We start from the raw sequence: 18,959 nt of genomic DNA, 5'->3' as shown, positions 1-18,959 counted from the left end.
AAAATAACTAAAAAAAGGAATACATAAGCAAACATTGATAAATGTCCCCCCATATCTTTCTCCTTCTCCTCCCCCTTTCTCAAACTCAACATTGAGAAAACCGATTTCATAATTTTCCCCCCATCCTGCAACCCCCCCGATCTATCAATCATAGTCAATGACTCCATTCTCTCTCCGGTCCCACAAGTCTGCTGCCTTAGGGTCACCTTTGACTTGGTGCTGTTGTTCAAATCACACATCAAGACACTTACCTCCTCCTGTTGCCTTCACCTCAAAAACATCTCTTAAATTCCCTGTCATTGTACTGCACTATTACCAGCTACTTTCCCCCCTGTTCACAGATGACCAATTGTACCCCTCCCCTACTGTTTCTTCCCTTCTCCTTGTGCATTGTAAGGCCTTATGGGCAGGGCTCTCTTCCCCTCTATATCATCAGGCTGCAATCTACAGTAATCTGTGTCACATTAATTGTTCTTGCGTTTGTATAATGTATGTTAACCATTATCAAATCTATAGTGTCCTGGAACCAAGCAAAGTATGTAAATAAATAATTATATTAGGGTTTTCACAGGCACCTTATCACTCACTTTAGTGTTTAGCCCATTACTTCTCTCCAAATGAAGAAACCACACCAGCCTCCACTGATAAGCCCAGGCCTTAGAATTACATAGGCCATGTCTTCCAGCACCACATGTGGACCCTCGGCATAAACCACTCAGTTTTCCAGCTCTTCTCTGTCACTTCTAATAGAGTTGTGGTGCAGTTCAGTATTATATTGCACATGCACCTATACTAGGCTTTTGCTGTCCTAAGCCTGATGTACTAAGCAATAAAAAAGAACTGGCTGAAAGAAACCTGTCACCAGATTCATATAGATAAATCTGAAGTATATATAAGAAGCTGTATACAACTTTCTGCATATATATGCACAGTGTAGAACAGGGCCACAATAAGGATGGGGGAAACTTCTAATGTGCAATCTCCTACCTGGCAGTAGAGAGGGTGCAACAACTAGTACCAGTAAACCCAGAGTACCTGCCCAAGATCCCTGGGTGACCATTGCTTTTAACTGTATCCTTGCCCTTAGGATATACATGCAGTTGAAAACTGTGGAGGAGCAGATAGTATTTTGACTCCCAGACCCATCAATTATTCTTGTAAGCCACAAATTAAAGTATTAACATTTACTGGTATTATTAATATGTGGAGTACAATAACTATGTGGGGCACAGAGGGGCACAATATTGCTATTCGGGTCACTGTGGATGGGGAGTTTTTATGTGAGGAAAGGGTAGACAAAGTACTGTAAAACTGAGGATCCTGGATGTGTGGCATCTTTTGCCACTGAGTTCAGTCCTGGCTGGAAAAAGTTTCACAGTCCAATCAGAGAGGAACTGGATAACTGTAATAACTCAAACAGTCTATGCCTGGTAGAACTGATATCTAATAATAAATGGTCACTGTATGAGGTTATATTGGTTTTAGGACAGTGGTTATAATTTAGCAACAGAATGTTAGTATTAGGCATTATGCAGTAGTAGCATGTGTTTTCTTGCAGTATTATTTGTCCTTTGTATAAAGTTACTAGTAATTACCATTATACTGGTACTGGGCATTACTCAGTCTTGGAATACTAAGTTATGTTCAGTATAACGGTAATAGCGTAGGCATATTTGTTATTTGTATACTGGTATGGTTTGGTAACCATTTTATTTATGGTTATACAATATTACAATTGTCTGGTGCAGGTCTATTAATGAACTGGCAGGCACTTTAAAGGGGTATCCAATGGATAGGGGATAACATGTCTGATCTGGGACGGGGGTTAACGGCCGGACGGGCACTGCAGCGTTCATGAACACGAAAGCCTGGGGCTTCTGTGTTTGTAACGTCACGCCATGCCCCCTCCATTCATGTTTATGGGAGGGGGCATGACAGCTAGTACATAGCTGCCACACCTCTTTCCATAGACATAAATGGTGGGGGCATGGTGCCAGTGGTCACCCATCATCCGGCACGAAACAGAGTTCACTCTATGCACCAGATGCCTATGGTGCCTTGCTGGAGATAGTCCTTTGGATAGGAGATAAGATGTCTTGGGGCGGAGTACCCCTTTAAGGGCTATTTTCTCTAGCAGATGGGGAGGGGGGCTTAAAGCAAGTTGCACAGAGGAGGGGTCACCTGGTATAGGGCAGCATGAAAAGCAATCTCTGAAAGTCAAAACGTTCAGTCTTTCTTCCTTGGGGGAGGGGGTCATAACATTTACCTCTGTTACAAGTTAATATTATATGATCTTAAAAATGAAACATTCATAATCAATACCCCAAGAAATTAGGAAAACAGCTTTTGCTAAACAGAGAGAAAGATTAATTAACCCTCCTTTAAAATGTATTAGATAATAGATGATAGCAGCAAGAAAGAAGCAATATTAATGAAAGGCTCGACCGTGTAATGTCATATTATCTATTACAGATTGGGAAAGGATATCAAAAGAAACAGCGGGGGTCACAAATTCACATTATTTCCTTGTTCTACCGGGACGTCTTAAGCACTGAAGATTTAACGCCATAAACTCATTTTGTGCAAAATTTGATAAACAGGGCTAATTAAAATTTAAAGATGAAAGCTGCAGAGTAAGGAACCTAATTTTATTGAGGTTCTGCCTGGGAATAATCCTACGCAGTGACATTCTCATGTGTACAAGCCATATATCTTGTTTATTTCTTTCAAAGATTATGCTGCACCTGTAGTAAATTTATTGCGGCATCTCATACAATATCCAATGCAATATTCACTGATAAGAAACATCGGGTGCTATTATAAGATTCTCAGAATTATTATAACTCCTGGCCCGCAGCACTATGTGCTGTCCCCTGTGATACTTGTATGGCTTCAGATGCTAGAGAATAATAAAGAAATTGGATGGGATTTATTAATGTCTAACAACAACTTCACTCTGGCATAAACATCTAATCTGGTTTTGTTCTTGCAGAACTTTTGCTGTGTATTAGTCATTGTTAAGGTCTCATTTGCTATTGAGTTTACAAGGAACTTGCAAAGGCAAAATATTTGAGTGTTAAAGGGGTACTCCGGTGAAAACCTTTTTTCTTTTAAATCAACTGGAGGCAGAAAGTTAAACATATTTGTAAATTACTTCTATTAAAAAAATCTTAATCCTTCCAGTACTTATTAGCTGCTGAATGCTACAGAGGAAATGCCTTTCTTTTTGGAACACTGATGACATCATGAGCACAGTGCTCTCTGCTGACATCTCTGTCCATTTTAGCAACCATGCATAGCAGATGTATGCTAAGGGCAGCATGGTGGCTCAGTGCTGGGGACTTGGGTTCAAATCCCACTAAGGGCAACAATAAATAAAGCACTATTATTATTATTATAACAACGTCAGCAGAGAGAACTGTGCTCGTGATGTCATCAGAGAGCATTCCAAAAAGAAAAGAATTTCCTCTGTAGTATTCAGCAGCTAATAAGTACAGGAAGGATTAAGCTTTTTTAATAGAAGTAATTTACAAATATGTTTAACTTTCTGCCACCAGTTGATTTAAAAGAAAAAAGGTTTTCACCAGAGTACCCCTTTAAATAAGTATTTTAAGGGGTCCCATATGAAATAGTACTTTACACTCAAGGAATAGTATGTGTCCAGCGGTCAAATATTTACCTACCTATCTATTGGGTACTGTTTTAGAAAGTGCTAGTAGTACAATATTCTTTTTAGCCATTACCATTCCAGCATTTTCTTTTAAAGGGGTATTCCGGGAAAAAACATCTTATTCCTTATCCCCTATTCGCCATCTCCCTGCAGCACCCGCATTCTATGTGAGTGCTGCATCTCCAGTTTTGGAAAGCTCCGAGTTTCCGGGACTGGGGACGTGACGTCACGCCACACCCCCTGCATTCATGTCTATGGGAGGGGGTGTGGCGGCCATCACGCCCCCTCCTATAGACATGAATGGAGGGGATGTGCCGTGGCGTCACGTCCCCAGAGGTTTCCGAAACTGGAGATGCAGCACCCGCATATCCTTTGGATAGGGGATAAAATGTTTTTGCCTTGAATACCCCTTTAATATGTTAAAATATTGAACAAGTAGTATTCTCTACGTGATTCAGTTTTTGATAGTTTCCCTTTCTTATGGAGATATGATTGTTTTTTGACCCCTTAGTAACCAAACTGTTTTAGTCCTAAATGACCAGACACCTAGGGGACTAAGTTTTTATTTCATGGGCTAACAAGTTAATTTTAGCAGCATTTATTCCATAACATTTTATAGAAGATTTTTTTTATTTTAGTTTTAAGAGTATAAAAACTACAGAGGCTTCAAAACTACAACACCCAGCATGTCCGGACAGCTGATGGCTGTCCGGGCATGCTGGGAGTTGTAGTTTTGCAACATCTGGAGGTCCGCAGGTTGAAGACCACTGATGAAGGGATTGACAGACGGAGAGTTCACTCAAGTATAAGCCAAGGGGGGCGTTTTCAGCACGAAAAATCGTGCTGAAAATCTCGGCTTATACTCGAGTATATACGGTATCCTTTCATCTGTTAAACACAACGAGTTGCTTCTCTTCTTATGCATGTACTTAAACAGGGTTTTGTGGCAAAATTGCACCAGAAACCAGCCACAGTAGTGGCCCCGATTTACTAAGAGTGGAGTGTAGTTTCCTACAAAAAAATTTGCCACGTTATATTTACGAATATTTTGCACTTTTCCCTACATTTTGCTTTTTTACACCTGCTCTGATCTGTGGAGTTTTCCTCAGCCCAAATCCACTAAATTTTCTGTGGAAATAAATATGTTGGGTTTTTATGAAAATGTCGGGGGAACGCGCCATTTTTGGGGACCACGCCCCCTTTCACCGACAGCCATGCCCATTTTTCCATGTTTTAGTTTTTAGGAGTTAGTCAGGTTTTAGGAGTTAGTCTGCTTTTTTTTTTCAATTCTGGCGCACAACCCGACAAAACATGTCAGGTTTACAATAGCAAATCAGGGCCAGTATCTTCATCTATAATAGTACAATTAGATATGTGAAATGGTATGATGAGTATAGACATGGCATACCTCTGTGGTATTGGGAAAGAAGGGGGCCCAAGTTTGTAAAACAGCCCAGGCCTTATGGTCTTCTTAATCCACCACTGGTTGGTGTGCCACCAACCAGCGGTGGATTAACCTCTTCAGGACACAGGGCGTGGGATGTTGAGGGGGGGAAGAAGATGGAGGCCGTACCTGCAGGAGAAGATGCCTGGGGACCTGGGATCTTCGCTGGAGCCTGCTGGATCTTTGCTCAGGTAGGGAGTCGACAGTGGGGGGGGTAATTGAAAGTGAAAGTAAATCGATCTTTACTGTGGCAACCACTAGGGGGCCAAACTGCAACTCCCAGCATGCCAAAGGCTGTCTGGGCATGCTGAGAGTTGTAGTTTTGCAACATCTGGAGGGTCATAGTTTGGAGATCACTGTTACAGTGATGCCCAAACAGTAGCCCTCCAGATGTTGCCAAACTACAACTCTCAGCATGCCTCGACTGCCCAGGCATGCTGGGAGTTGTAGTTCTGTAACATCTGTCCCTTCAGATTTAGCAATTTTCATGACATTTTTGAAAATTGCTGCTCTACTTTGAAGCCCTCTAATTTTTTCAAAAAGCAAAAGTATGTCCATTTTATGATGCCAACATAAAGTGGACATATTGTATTTGTTAAGAAAAATAAATGTTTTTTGGAATATTCATTTTCCTTACAATTAGAGAGCTTCAAAGTTAGAAAAATGCAAAATTTTCTAAATTTTCATGAAATTTTGGGATTTTTCACCAAAAAAGGATGCAATTAATGCCGAAAATTTACCACCAAAATAAAGTAGAATATGTCACGAAAAAACAATCTCAGAATCAGAATATTCGGTAAAAGCGTTTTCGTGTTATTAATTCGTAAAGTGACGGTGGTCAGAATTGCGAAAAAGGGCTCAGTCCTTAAGGTGAAAAAGGGTTGCGTGCTTAAGGGGTTAAGAAGACCATAGGGCCTGGGACGTTTTACAAACTTGGGCCCCCTTCTTTCCCTATACCACAGAGGTATGCCATGTCTATATTCATCCTACCATATCACATAGCCAACTGCACAGTCTGACCTTTATGAGACTGGTAAGATGTTAATATGTCTCCAGTGTTACGGCCATTGAAGGCCTGTGCCATCATAAAGCTGTGAATAGGAGACTCTTGCTTCAGTTTTTTACATGTCTATAGTCTGCAGTCTAATGAATATTGCTATATCTAAGAAAATGTATGCCTTTACAGCCTGTAGGCACCACGTCCACCTTAAAATCAACATATTGCCATGCCCACATTATTACACGCTCCGGGTCATGTTTTATTTGCTTTATATGGCTTTCTCATGCCTATCTTGACTCCTTAAGCAGGGATACAAATGCATCCATTAAAGTTCTACCATTTGATATTTTTATTTCCGTGGAAAGAAGTCTAAATTAAGCATTTAACTCTTTCTCTCGCCATGGAGCCATTCATCACAATTTTATAGTTGGACACTTTGTAATGTATAATCTCAGCCTGCTGTCCACTTGTAAAAATAGGAATAGACTTCGAGAAATGAGCAATTTCCCAAAAGAAAATTGGAAATTCTGCCAGCCAATTCTAGTTGACCTGCCATCAATCAGAGTTAAATTCTCTGGAGCTGTTGCTGACGGGTGGCGCCATTGTTGAAAGGTTTTACCTGGTGAGGAATGGTATATTTCAATTACATTTAAATACTATGGAAATAAAAAGGAAAAAAAAACAACCTAATTATCTGGAAACTTCCAGCAGCTTTTCAAGAAACTCGTAAATTAAGTGAAATGTCTATAAAGTGAAATAATTCATCAATATGTATGTTTTTGATAGATGACCCAATGAGCTTTGTATAATGCAGGTGCCAAACATTAAAAAGCAAACAGCTCTTTAAAAGAAATTGTTTTGTTCTTTTCTAAGACTTTGTTCTGATTCAGTTTCTCACATAATTATTTGATACTAAGGAATCTGAGGCAGTAGCAGGGATGTAAAGTATAAGCAATGGTTCATTGCTTATACTGCTACAGACCCTCCCATAAAAAAGTGATTGGATGCTTGATGTCATGAGTTGACTGCCTGAGCGATTGACATGAAGCTGCCTCTTCTCTTGACAAAGAGTTTTCATAGTAATGGAGGTAAGATGCTGGTGGACTTAGGACATTGTTATTGTTAACATCTTTACTGGAGTGAACGCAAAAACAAATGTTAACAATACAACCACAATGGCTTATGGTTGCAGGGAGGTCAATATGAGAATTTCAACAGTCTCTGTAATCTATACAATGAAGGCTACATAGATGATAAAAAAAAGCCCTTTATATTACATTATAAACTACAATTTTTCTGGATACACATGCTGACTGTGATCCACCGAGGCCTGTTATATATATCTCTCTTTTCTTTTTTCCTGTCTTTTCTGCAGAATTGCTGGACAAACGTTGTAGGCTACTTGCTCCAGCATACTCACAGCCTCGATATAAATATCCCATTTGTATTATTTCAAAAAGCTATGCCCCTATAAGCTAGCATGTAGTATTTAAGATCTTTTGTGTCCCTATATTGTAATTAGGCCCCCTTATGGCCAAAACTGATGTTAAGCCTCTCTGGCCCCTATACAATTAAATGTCCCTCTTGTGCCCCAATACTGTAGACTCCTTGTGCCCCAATAGTCTAAATAGGCTACTAAATGTAAAAATAATAATAATAATAAAAACATTCACCTGTATGTGACATATGGGGTGTAAGTCTGGAGTGACATATTGGGTCTGTGTGACACAAATGAGATGTAATTCTGGTGTCTGAATGTGACATATTGATCTGTGAGATTTTGGTCTGCATGTGGGTACATATGGGGTTTGAGTATGGGGTCTGTGTGACATATGAGGTCTGTATGTAACAAATGGGATTTGAGTCTGGGGTCTGCATGTTACATATCTGGTTTAAATATGACATATGGGGTGTGAGTCTGGGGTCTGTATGTGATATATTAGTCTGTATATGATATATGAGGTCACAGTATTGGATCTTTATTTGACATATGGAGTCTGAATCTGGGGTCTGCATGTGACATGTGGGGTCAGTATGTGATATGTGGACTCTGAGTATATGTAAGCATGTAGTTATGTAACATGTGTACTACATATAGGTGCATTTTGCAACGTTTATTAGTTGTTGTCACGATGCCGGCTGGCAGGTAGTGGATCCTCTGTGCCAGAGAGGGATTGGCGTGGACCGTGCTAGTGGACCGGTTCTAAGCCACTACTGGTTTTCACCAGAGCCCGCCGCAAAGCGGGATGGTCTTGCTGCGGCGGTAGTGACCAGGTCGTATCCACTAGCAACGGCTCACCTCTCTGGCTGCTGAAGATAGGCGCGGTACAAGGGAGTAGGCAAAAGCAAGGTCGGACGTAGCAGAAGGTCGGGGCAGGCAGCAAGGATCGTAGTCAGGGGCAACGGCAGAAGGTCTGGAAACACAGGCAAGGAACACACAAGGAACGCTTTCACTGGCACTAAGGCAACAAGATCCGGCAAGGGAGTGCAGGGGAAGTGAGGTGATATAGGGAAGTGCACAGGTGAACACACTAATTGGAACCACTGCGCCAATCAGCGGCGCAGTGGCCCTTTAAATCGCAGAGACCCGGCGCGCGCGCGCCCTAGGGAGCGGGGCCGCGCGCGCCGGGACAGAACAGACGGAGAGCGAGTCAGGTAGGGGAGCCGGGGTGCGCATCGCGAGCGGGCGCTACCCGCATCGCGAATCGCATCCCGGCTGGCAGCGGAATCGCAGCGCCCCGGGTCAGAGGACGTGACCGGAGCGCTGCCGCGGGGAGAGTGAAGCGAGCGCTCCGGGGAGGAGCGGGGACCCGGAGCGCTCGGCGTAACAGTACCCCCCCCCCTTGGGTCTCCCCCTCTTCTTAGAGCCTGAGAACCTGAGGAGCAGACTTTTGTCTAGGATGTTGTCCTCAGGTTCCCAGGATCTCTCTTCAGGACCACAACCCTCCCAGTCCACTAAAAAAAAATTTTTCCCTCTGACCTTTTTGGCAGCTAAAATTTCTTTGACCGAGAAGATGTCCGAGGAGCCGGAAACAGGAGTGGGAGGAACAGATTTGGGAGAAAAACGGTTGAGGATGAGTGGTTTGAGAAGAGAGACGTGAAAGGCATTAGGGATACGAAGAGAGGGAGGAAGAAGAAGTTTATAAGAGACAGGATTAATTTGACACAAAATTTTGAAAGGACCAAGATAGCGTGGTCCCAACTTGTAGCTAGGGACACGGAAGCGGACATATTTAGCGGAGAGCCATACCTTGTCTCCAGGGGAAAAAACGGGGGGAGCTCTTCTTTTCTTATCCGCGAACTTCTTCATGCGTGATGAAGCCTGTAAGAGAGAATTTTGGGTCTCTCTCCATATGATGGAAAGGTCACGAGAAATTTCATCCACAGCGGGCAGACCAGAGGGCAAGGGAGTAGGGAGGGGGGGAAGAGGGTGACGGCCGTACACCACGAAAAATGGGGATTTGGAGGAAGACTCAGAGACCCTGAAGTTATACGAGAATTCGGCCCATGGGAGGAGATCTGCCCAGTCATCCTGGCGGGAGGAAACAAAATGTCGCAAATAATCACCCAAGATCTGGTTAATCCTTTCTACTTGTCCATTGGACTGGGGATGATATGCAGAAGAAAAATTTAATTTAATCTTGAGTTGTTTACAGAGAGCCCTCCAGAATTTAGACACGAATTGGACGCCTCTATCCGAGACAATCTGCGTAGGCAACCCGTGAAGACGAAAAATGTGTACAAAAAATTGTTTTGCCAACTGAGGCGCAGAAGGAAGACCAGGAAGAGGGATGAAATGTGCCATTTTGGAGAATCGATCAACGACCACCCAAATAACAGTGTTGCCACGGGAAGGGGGTAAATCAGTAATAAAATCCATACCAATCAGAGACCAAGGCTGTTCGGGGACAGGCAGAGGATGAAGAAAACCAGCGGGCTTCTGGCGAGGAGTCTTATCCCGGGCACAGATAGTGCAGGCTCGCACAAAGTCCACAACATCCGTCTCCAGAGTCGGCCACCAATAGAAGCGGGAGATGAGTTGCACAGATTTCTTGATACCCGCATGACCTGCGAGATGGGAGGAGTGACCCCATTTGAGGATTCCGAGGCGTTGGCGAGGAGAAACAAAGGTCTTTCCTGGAGGAGTCTGCCTGATGGAGGCAGGAGAAGTGGAGATCAGGCAGTCAGGTGGAATGATGTGTTGCGGAGAGAGTTCAACTTCTGAGGCATCCGAGGAACGAGAGAGAGCATCGGCCCTAATGTTCTTATCGGCAGGACGAAAGTGAATCTCAAAATTAAATCGGGCAAAGAACAGAGACCACCGGGCCTGGCGAGGATTCAGCCGTTGGGCAGACTGGAGGTAGGAGAGGTTCTTGTGGTCGGTGTAGATAATAACAGGAGAACTTGATCCCTCCAGCAGATGCCTCCATTCCTCAAGTGCTAATTTAATGGCTAGAAGCTCTCGATCCCCGATGGAGTAGTTCCTCTCCGCTGGAGAGAAGGTCCTAGAGAAAAAACCACAAGTGACAGCATGCCCGGAAGAATTTTTTTGTAGAAGAACAGCTCCAGCTCCCACTGAGGAGGCATCAACCTCCAATAGGAAGGGTTTGGAAGGGTCAGGTCTGGAGAGGACGGGAGCCGAAGAAAAGGCAGACTTGAGTCGTTTAAAGGCGTCTTCTGCTTGAGGAGGCCAGGACTTGGGATCAGCATTTTTTTTGGTTAAAGCCACGATAGGAGCCACAATGGTAGAAAAATGTGGAATAAATTGCCTGTAATAATTGGCGAACCCCAAAAAGCGTTGGATAGCACGGAGTCCGGAGGGGCGTGGCCAATCTAAGACGGCAGAGAGTTTGTCTGGATCCATCTGTAGTCCCTGGCCAGAGACCAAATATCCTAGAAAAGGAAGAGATTGGCATTCAAACAGACATTTCTCAATTTTGGCATAGAGTTGGTTGTCACGAAGTCTCTGAAGAACCATACGGACATGCTGGCGGTGTTCTTCTAGATTGGCAGAAAAAATTAGGATATCGTCCAGATATACAACAACACAGGAGTATAACAGATCACGAAAAATTTCATTGACAAAGTCTTGGAAGACGGCAGGGGCGTTGCACAGTCCAAAGGGCATGACCAGATACTCAAAGTGTCCATCTCTGGTGTTAAATGCCGTTTTCCACTCGTCCCCCTCTCTGATGCGGATGAGGTTATAGGCGCCTCTTAAGTCCAATTTAGTGAAGATGTGGGCACCTTGGAGGCGATCAAAGAGTTCAGAGATGAGGGGTAAGGGGTAGCGGTTCTTAACCGTGATTTTATTAAGACCGCGGTAGTCAATGCAAGGACGTAGGGAGCCATCTTTTTTGGACACAAAGAAAAATCCGGCTCCGGCAGGAGAGGAGGATTTACGGATAAAGCCCTTTTTTAGATTCTCCTGGACGTATTCGGACATGGCAAGAGTCTCTGGGGCAGAGAGAGGATAAATTCTGCCCCGGGGTGGAGTAGTGCCCGGGAGGAGGTCGATAGGGCAATCATAAGGCCTGTGAGGAGGTAGAGTCTCAGCTTGTTTTTTGCAGAAAACATCCGCGAAGTCCATATAGGCCTTAGGGAGACCGGTTACTGGAGGAACCACAGAGTTACGGCAAGGGTTACTGGGAACCGGTTTTAGACAGTACTTGGAACAAGAGGACCCCCAACTCTTGATCTCCCCAGTGGACCAATCCAGGGTAGGGGAATGAAGTTGAAGCCAGGGAAGTCCAAGGAGAATTTCCGAGGTGCAATTGGGGAGGACCAAAAGTTCAATCCTCTCATGATGAGATCCGATGCTCATAAGAAGGGGCTCCGTGCGGAAACGTATGGTACAGTCCAATCTTTCATTATTTACACAATTGATGTAGAGGGGTCTGGCGAGACTGGTCACCGGGATGTTGAACCTGTTGACGAGAGAGGCCAAAATAAAATTTCCTGCAGATCCAGAGTCCAAGAAGGCCACTGTAGAGAAGGAGAAGGCAGAGGCAGACATCCGCACAGGCACAGTAAGACGTGGAGAAGCAGAGTAGACATCAAGGACTGTCTCACCTTTGTGCGGAGTCAGCGTACGTCTTTCCAGGCGGGGAGGACGGATAGGACAATCTCTCAGGAAGTGTTCGGTACTAGCACAGTACAGGCAGAGGTTCTCCATACGGCGTCGTGTCCTCTCTTGAGGTGTCAGGCGAGACCGGTCGACCTGCATAGCCTCCACGGCGGGAGGCACAGGAACAGATTACAGGGGACCAGAGGAGAGAGGAGCCGAGGAGAAGAAACGCCTCGTGCGAACAGAGTCCATATCTTGGCGGAGTTCCTGACGCCTTTCGGAAAAACGCATGTCAATGCGAGTGGCTAGGTGAATAAGTTCATGTAGATTAGCAGGAATTTCTCGTGCGGCCAGAACATCTTTAATGTTGCTGGATAGGCCTTTTTTGAAGGTCGCGCAGAGGGCCTCATTATTCCAGGACAATTCTGAAGCAAGAGTACGGAATTGTACGGCATACTCGCCAACGGAAGAATTACCCTGGACCAGGTTCAACAGGGCAGTCTCAGCAGAAGAGGCTCGGGCAGGTTCCTCAAAGACACTTCGGATTTCCGAGAAGAAGGAGTGTACAGAGGCAGTGACGGGGTCATTGCGGTCCCAGAGCGGTGTGGCCCATGACAGGGCTTTTCCGGACAGAAGGCTGACTACGAAAGCCACCTTAGACCTTTCAGTGGGAAACAGGTCCGACATCATCTCCAGATGCAGGGAACATTGGGAAAGAAAGCCACGGCAAAACTTAGAGTCCCCATCAAATTTATCCGGCAAGGATAAGCGTATCCCAGGAGCGGCCACTCGCTGCGGAGGAGGTGCAGGAGCTGGCGGAGGAGATGACTGCTGAAGCTGTGGTAGTAACTGTTGTAGCATAACGGTCAGTTGAGACAGCTGTTGGCCTTGTTGCGCTATCTGTTGTGACTGCTGGGCGACCACCGTGGTGAGGTCAGCGACAACTGGCAGAGGAACTTCAGCGGGATCCATGGCCGGATCTACTGTCACGATGCCGGCTGGCAGGTAGTGGATCCTCTGTGCCAGAGAGGGATTGGCGTGGACCGTGCTAGTGGACCGGTTCTAAGCCACTACTGGTTTTCACCAGAGCCCGCCGCAAAGCGGGATGGTCTTGCTGCGGCGGTAGTGACCAGGTCGTATCCACTAGCAACGGCTCACCTCTCTGGCTGCTGAAGATAGGCGCGGTACAAGGGAGTAGGCAAAAGCAAGGTCGGACGTAGCAGAAGGTCGGGGCAGGCAGCAAGGATCGTAGTCAGGGGCAACGGCAGAAGGTCTGGAAACACAGGCAAGGAACACACAAGGAACGCTTTCACTGGCACTAAGGCAACAAGATCCGGCAAGGGAGTGCAGGGGAAGTGAGGTGATATAGGGAAGTGCACAGGTGAACACACTAATTGGAACCACTGCGCCAATCAGCGGCGCAGTGGCCCTTTAAATCGCAGAGACCCGGCGCGCGCGCGCCCTAGGGAGCGGGGCCGCGCGCGCCGGGACAGAACAGACGGAGAGCGAGTCAGGTAGGGGAGCCGGGGTGCGCATCGCGAGCGGGCGCTACCCGCATCGCGAATCGCATCCCGGCTGGCAGCGGAATCGCAGCGCCCCGGGTCAGAGGACGTGACCGGAGCGCTGCCGCGGGGAGAGTGAAGCGAGCGCTCCGGGGAGGAGCGGGGACCCGGAGCGCTCGGCGTAACAGTTGTCAGTTGTTGGGGGGATTCAGTCTTGCTTCTTAGGGCAGCATAAATTGTAATTCAGAGAGAAATGGAGCTGCAGAGGAGCGGAGGGCTGGAAAGATTAAGATTAGCTGCTGTCAGATGAATATTTTTTTTTTTTACCTCACAAGGGGGCCTGTACTAGTTAATATTAAATAGTGGGCATATAAGGCAACCTATATGAAGCAGCACTATATTGGGGTACAGAGGCAGCCTGCACTATATGGGGCCACAGAGGCAGTCTGCACTATATGAGGGGAACACAGGGCAGCCTACACTATATAGGAGCACAGAGGCAGTCTGGACCTTTGGGGGCACAGAGGCGGCCTGCACTTTATGGGGGCACAGGGGCAGCTTGCACTGTATGGGGACACAGAGGCAGCCTGCAATATATATGAGGGCACAGAGGTTGGCATAATGCTGGAAAAAGGAGCCCAAAAGGTTTGTCTGACTTGTAGATTCTGTGGAGATGAGTTTTAGCGGAGAGAAGACTACATGGAGTTCAAGCCAAGATGTAGAAAAAAAAGAAAAGTAAACAACTCCAATCAGAGAAGACATGACCTGAGTCACTGGATGTAACTAATCAATTATAGCTGCTGGTCTTACTTGGGTATAGGAGGTCCAATTAAACTCAGGTGACATGGTAACAACATTATTACTGTTAACGGTGGGGGTACCAACGATGAGACCTCCACGATCACCTAGTTATCCCCTCTCCCGTTGCTAGGTAATAATTATGAATTGTGGGAATACCTCTTTAAAGGAGTACTCCGGGATGTTAAAATTGTCATTCATACTGCCGGCAGTAAAAAAATAAAGAGGAACATACCTTCCGTCGCCTGGTGCCAATAGGCTGAGCGGCAGTGTGATGTTTTTCGGCAGAGGCCAGAGCGGGTTACCAGAGGCATCGGGGGAGCGATGGAAGGTATGGACCTCTTTATTTTTTTACTGCTGGCAGTATAAATGACAATTTTGCCATCCCAGGGTACCCCTTTAAAGAGGTATTCCCACAATTTATAGTTATTCCATAGCAACAGGAGAGAGGATAACTAGGTGATTGTGGAGGTCTCATTGCTGGTACCCCCACTGATTACCAAAGTGGAGGAGAAATAGGAATGTTCTCTGAAAGGAAGGGAGTGGAATGGCTCTCCCCTTATTCTCGATGAAGAGGCACTGCTCCATAAACAATGAATGGAGTGGATACAGCAGTGGGAGAATATTAAAGAAGGAGTCTTAGTGTGCTTGGGTGTGGATGACGGTGTAGTTAGGGGTGTGTCTGTGGGTGTGCTTAAAGGTGTGGCTAGGGATATGAGCTCAAGCCCTGGTCTTTTGGAGACCTAGCAACACCCCTGTGTTGTGGTCCTAGGGTGATAATCCTGTCTGCAGCTCCACTTATTGTGGCAAATTCCGCGGACTACACCAATTGTGGTTTTTAGGATAAAAGCACAACAAAACATGCCTCTCCCCCCACCATGTGCTTTCTTTGTTAGAGTCCCCAAAATGGCCACCATCTATATGAAATGGAAGCAGAAAGTACAGGCAAAATTTATAGGGCCTAAATATGTTTGTAAACACCCAGAAACACTGATTAAGTTTTGTGCAACCATGAAATATTTTAGAGAAATATCTTGTACCAGCAGTGTATCCCACCAAATTAACAATAATTCGTTAACCAGAAAAGATGATAACATTTAATAAAACATTAATTAGCTAAACCAAATAAGACATGCATACAAGCATTAATACAATAGTACATACTGTATGTTTAGCAAACTAGCATTGATCTACTCGAGTGATATATAAATATTTAGTGTAGAAATGATACAGTCAATATACTTATTCATCCCAGACTATAATGTTGAGGAGCAGATGCTCCCCTCTTGCAGGAAGTTCAAAGTGCCAGAGGACCCTATGTTTTCATGTAAAATCCCCTAATGCCCCACCCATTTGGCTTAGTGTCCGCCTACTCTCCTCACATAAAGTGGAAAAATAGGTTCTTTATCCCCGCCTACTGTGGCTGTGTTTGAAACTAGGCTTTAGACTGTGAGGGTGGGGAAATGTATACTAAATGGGATATAATGGATGTAAAAACACATACGGTAATTTTATGTCTATAACACCCTGCTTACAGATATGTTTTATATACGTTTTTGAGATAGTTCAATAGTCTGAAATACCTGATAACTCAAATGCTGATCTTGTGAAAATTTACAATAATATCATATCATTATTTTAAAATATATAAATATTATAATATGTAAAATATATATAATAAATATTCTACTTTAATTGAATATTTATGATATGTCACCACAGACAATGCGATGGAATGGCAGACATGCTGCATGCATATAAATAGTCGATCACATATTATGTTTTCACTGCTCAGTATCCACTGAATGCTGATAACTCGCCCTCATTGGCTTCAGATATGCAGAAATCTCATTACACATTCTGAATGTTTAGGTCAGAGAATGAGAGTTTATAGTGAAAATATTTTCCATTCAGCTTGGGCAAACGTTGCAATTCCAAATCTTAACTGTTATGGACATTGTAGATGAAAGAGATGATAAGGCTTTTGTGACACAGAAATTGATTTGTTTATTTCCCTTAAAAAGTGAACCAATTTGATAAATGTATCGCTCAGAATTTTAAATGCCTTTGCCTCAAGCATTAACTCGTTCAGAGTTAAGAAGAATGAATCAAGTCATTTGAATAAAGTGTTTAATACATTTCACAGCTAAATGGGATAAAATCCATGACTAGCGAAATAGAATGTATTCAAAGACAAAGTTCTCCCTTGTCCCTTTATAACGGGCACCTGAAAATTAAAAGGTTACCATTTTAAAGAATTTTCAAGACTATCTATCTATCTATCTATCTATCTATCATATCTATGTCTTTAAGAACAAATGTAAAATGTACTGTTGCTTCTTCCAGTTGAAGCTTAAGTCCTGAATGAAAAACCTGTCTTACCAAAACAAGGCAATCCTTCAGAGACGTGCTGGTGCAAAAAGTGCTGTAACTCCATCTCAGCCAGTGATTGGCTGAGCAGGCGGGCACTGACAAGCAAGTTCTCCAAAGGTTAGAGCCTGAACACTAAGGGAATAATCAGCTGTCTGGTAACTTGTGCTGTGTGAGCCTAGAATTGTTCAGGAGATCACAGGGAGTCCTAGTCAGGGCCACCATCAGGGGGTACGACCAGTACCCCAGTAAGGGGCCCGGAGCCCAGGGGGGCCACCCGACAGTCGTGCCCTACATTGGGGCTGCTGCTCAGGCCGGTGGCTGTCACATTAAGGGGAGGCAGAGGGTGAATTTAACTCTGCACTGGTGGCCGCTGTCCCTTTAAGGGAGAAGTCCCTGTCGGGAGATAGCGAAGGAAACGTGGCTTGCGCAGGCAAGTCCATTACACGTGACATCATCATATAGTGTGACATGCAGCGCGGGGCCATGTGCAGAACAGAAGAGCAGTGGGGAGTATATACTAGCCAGCCCCGAAACAGTAAGTAGGCTGTGTCAGTCAGCCTATGTGCTCCACGGCCCCTACAGCCCATAGCAGCAGCTCTCGCCCGACCCCATACTAGGGGAACAGTGGTGCACAGAAGCTGGGACATAGACAGGGGGCTAAAACTGGGGCACAGAGAGGGGGGCTACAACTGTGGAGTCAAAGAGAGGACACCTAGAACTATGGAGGCTACAACTATGGGGGCACAGAGAGGGGGGCTAAAACTATGGGGCACACAGATGGGGGTTACAACTATGGGGTTATAGAGGACACCTACAACTATGGGGGCTACAACTATGGGAGCACAGAGAGGGGCTAAAACTGGGGACACATAGAGGGGGCTAAAACTGGGGGCACAGAGAGGGGGTTAAAACTATGGGGTCACAGAGAGGGGGCTAAAATTATGGGGGCACAGAGAGGGGGCTAAAACTGGGGGCACAGAGAGGGGCTACAACTATGGGTTCAAAAAGAGGACACCTACAACTATGGGGGCACAGAGAGGGGGATAAAACTGGGGGCACAGACAGGGGGCTACAATTATGGGGTCACAGAGAGGGGGCTTTAACTGGGGGCACAGAGATGGGGGCTACAACTATGGGGGCACAGAGAGGGGGCTACAACTATGGGGTCACAGAGAGGGGGGCTAAAACTATGGGGCACAGAGATAGGGACTACAACTATGGGGTCAAAGAGAGGACACCTACAACCATGGAGGCACAGAAATGGGGGCTACAACTATGGGGTAAAGAGAGGGGGGGATACAAATATGGGGCACACAGAGGGGGGTTACAACTATGGGGTTATAGAGAGGACACCTACAACTATGGGGGCTACAACTATGGGAGCCCAGAGAGGGGGCTAAAACTGGGGGCATAGAGAGGGGGGCTAAAACTATGGGGTCACAGAGAGGGGGCTAAAACTGGGGGCACAGAGAGGGGGCTACAACTATGGGTTCAAAGAGAGGACACCTACAACTATGGGGGCACAGAGAGGGGGCTAAAACTGGGGGCACAGACAGGGGGCTACAACTATGGGGTCACAGAGAGGGGGCTATAACTGGGGGCACAGAGATGGGGGGCTTCAACTATGGGGGCACAGAGATGGGGGCTACAACTATGGGGTCAAAAAGAGGACACCTACAACTATGGAGGCACAGAGATGGGTGCTACAATTATGGGGTCACAGAGAGGGGGCTAAAACTGGGGGCACAGAGATGGGGGCTACAACTATGGGGTCACAGAGAAGGGGGCTACATCTATGGGGGCACAGAGAGTGGAGCCTAAAACTATGGGGGGAACATTGAAAGGGGAGCCTACAACTATGGGGGCACAAAGTGGGCACTATTACTGTGTGATGCAATACAAACGAGGGAGTATGTAAAGTAGGGGCACTGTGCTTGAGAAATTAGCCTAAAATGTTTGTCTGGCTGCTCTGACAGGTGCTGTGGAGACAGTTCTTGGCCGGAGATATCTTCATGATGCCCAGGGCCAGATCATTTGAAGAAAAAAAAAAAGGAAAATGAACGACTCAAATCAGAGAAGACGCCCCCTTTTATTCCCTTAGTAAA

Source organism: Hyla sarda, chromosome 6, assembly GCF_029499605.1.
Source record: "Hyla sarda isolate aHylSar1 chromosome 6, aHylSar1.hap1, whole genome shotgun sequence".
NCBI lineage: Eukaryota > Metazoa > Chordata > Amphibia > Anura > Hylidae > Hyla > Hyla sarda.
Note: the sequence above shows the minus strand (reverse complement) of the source record.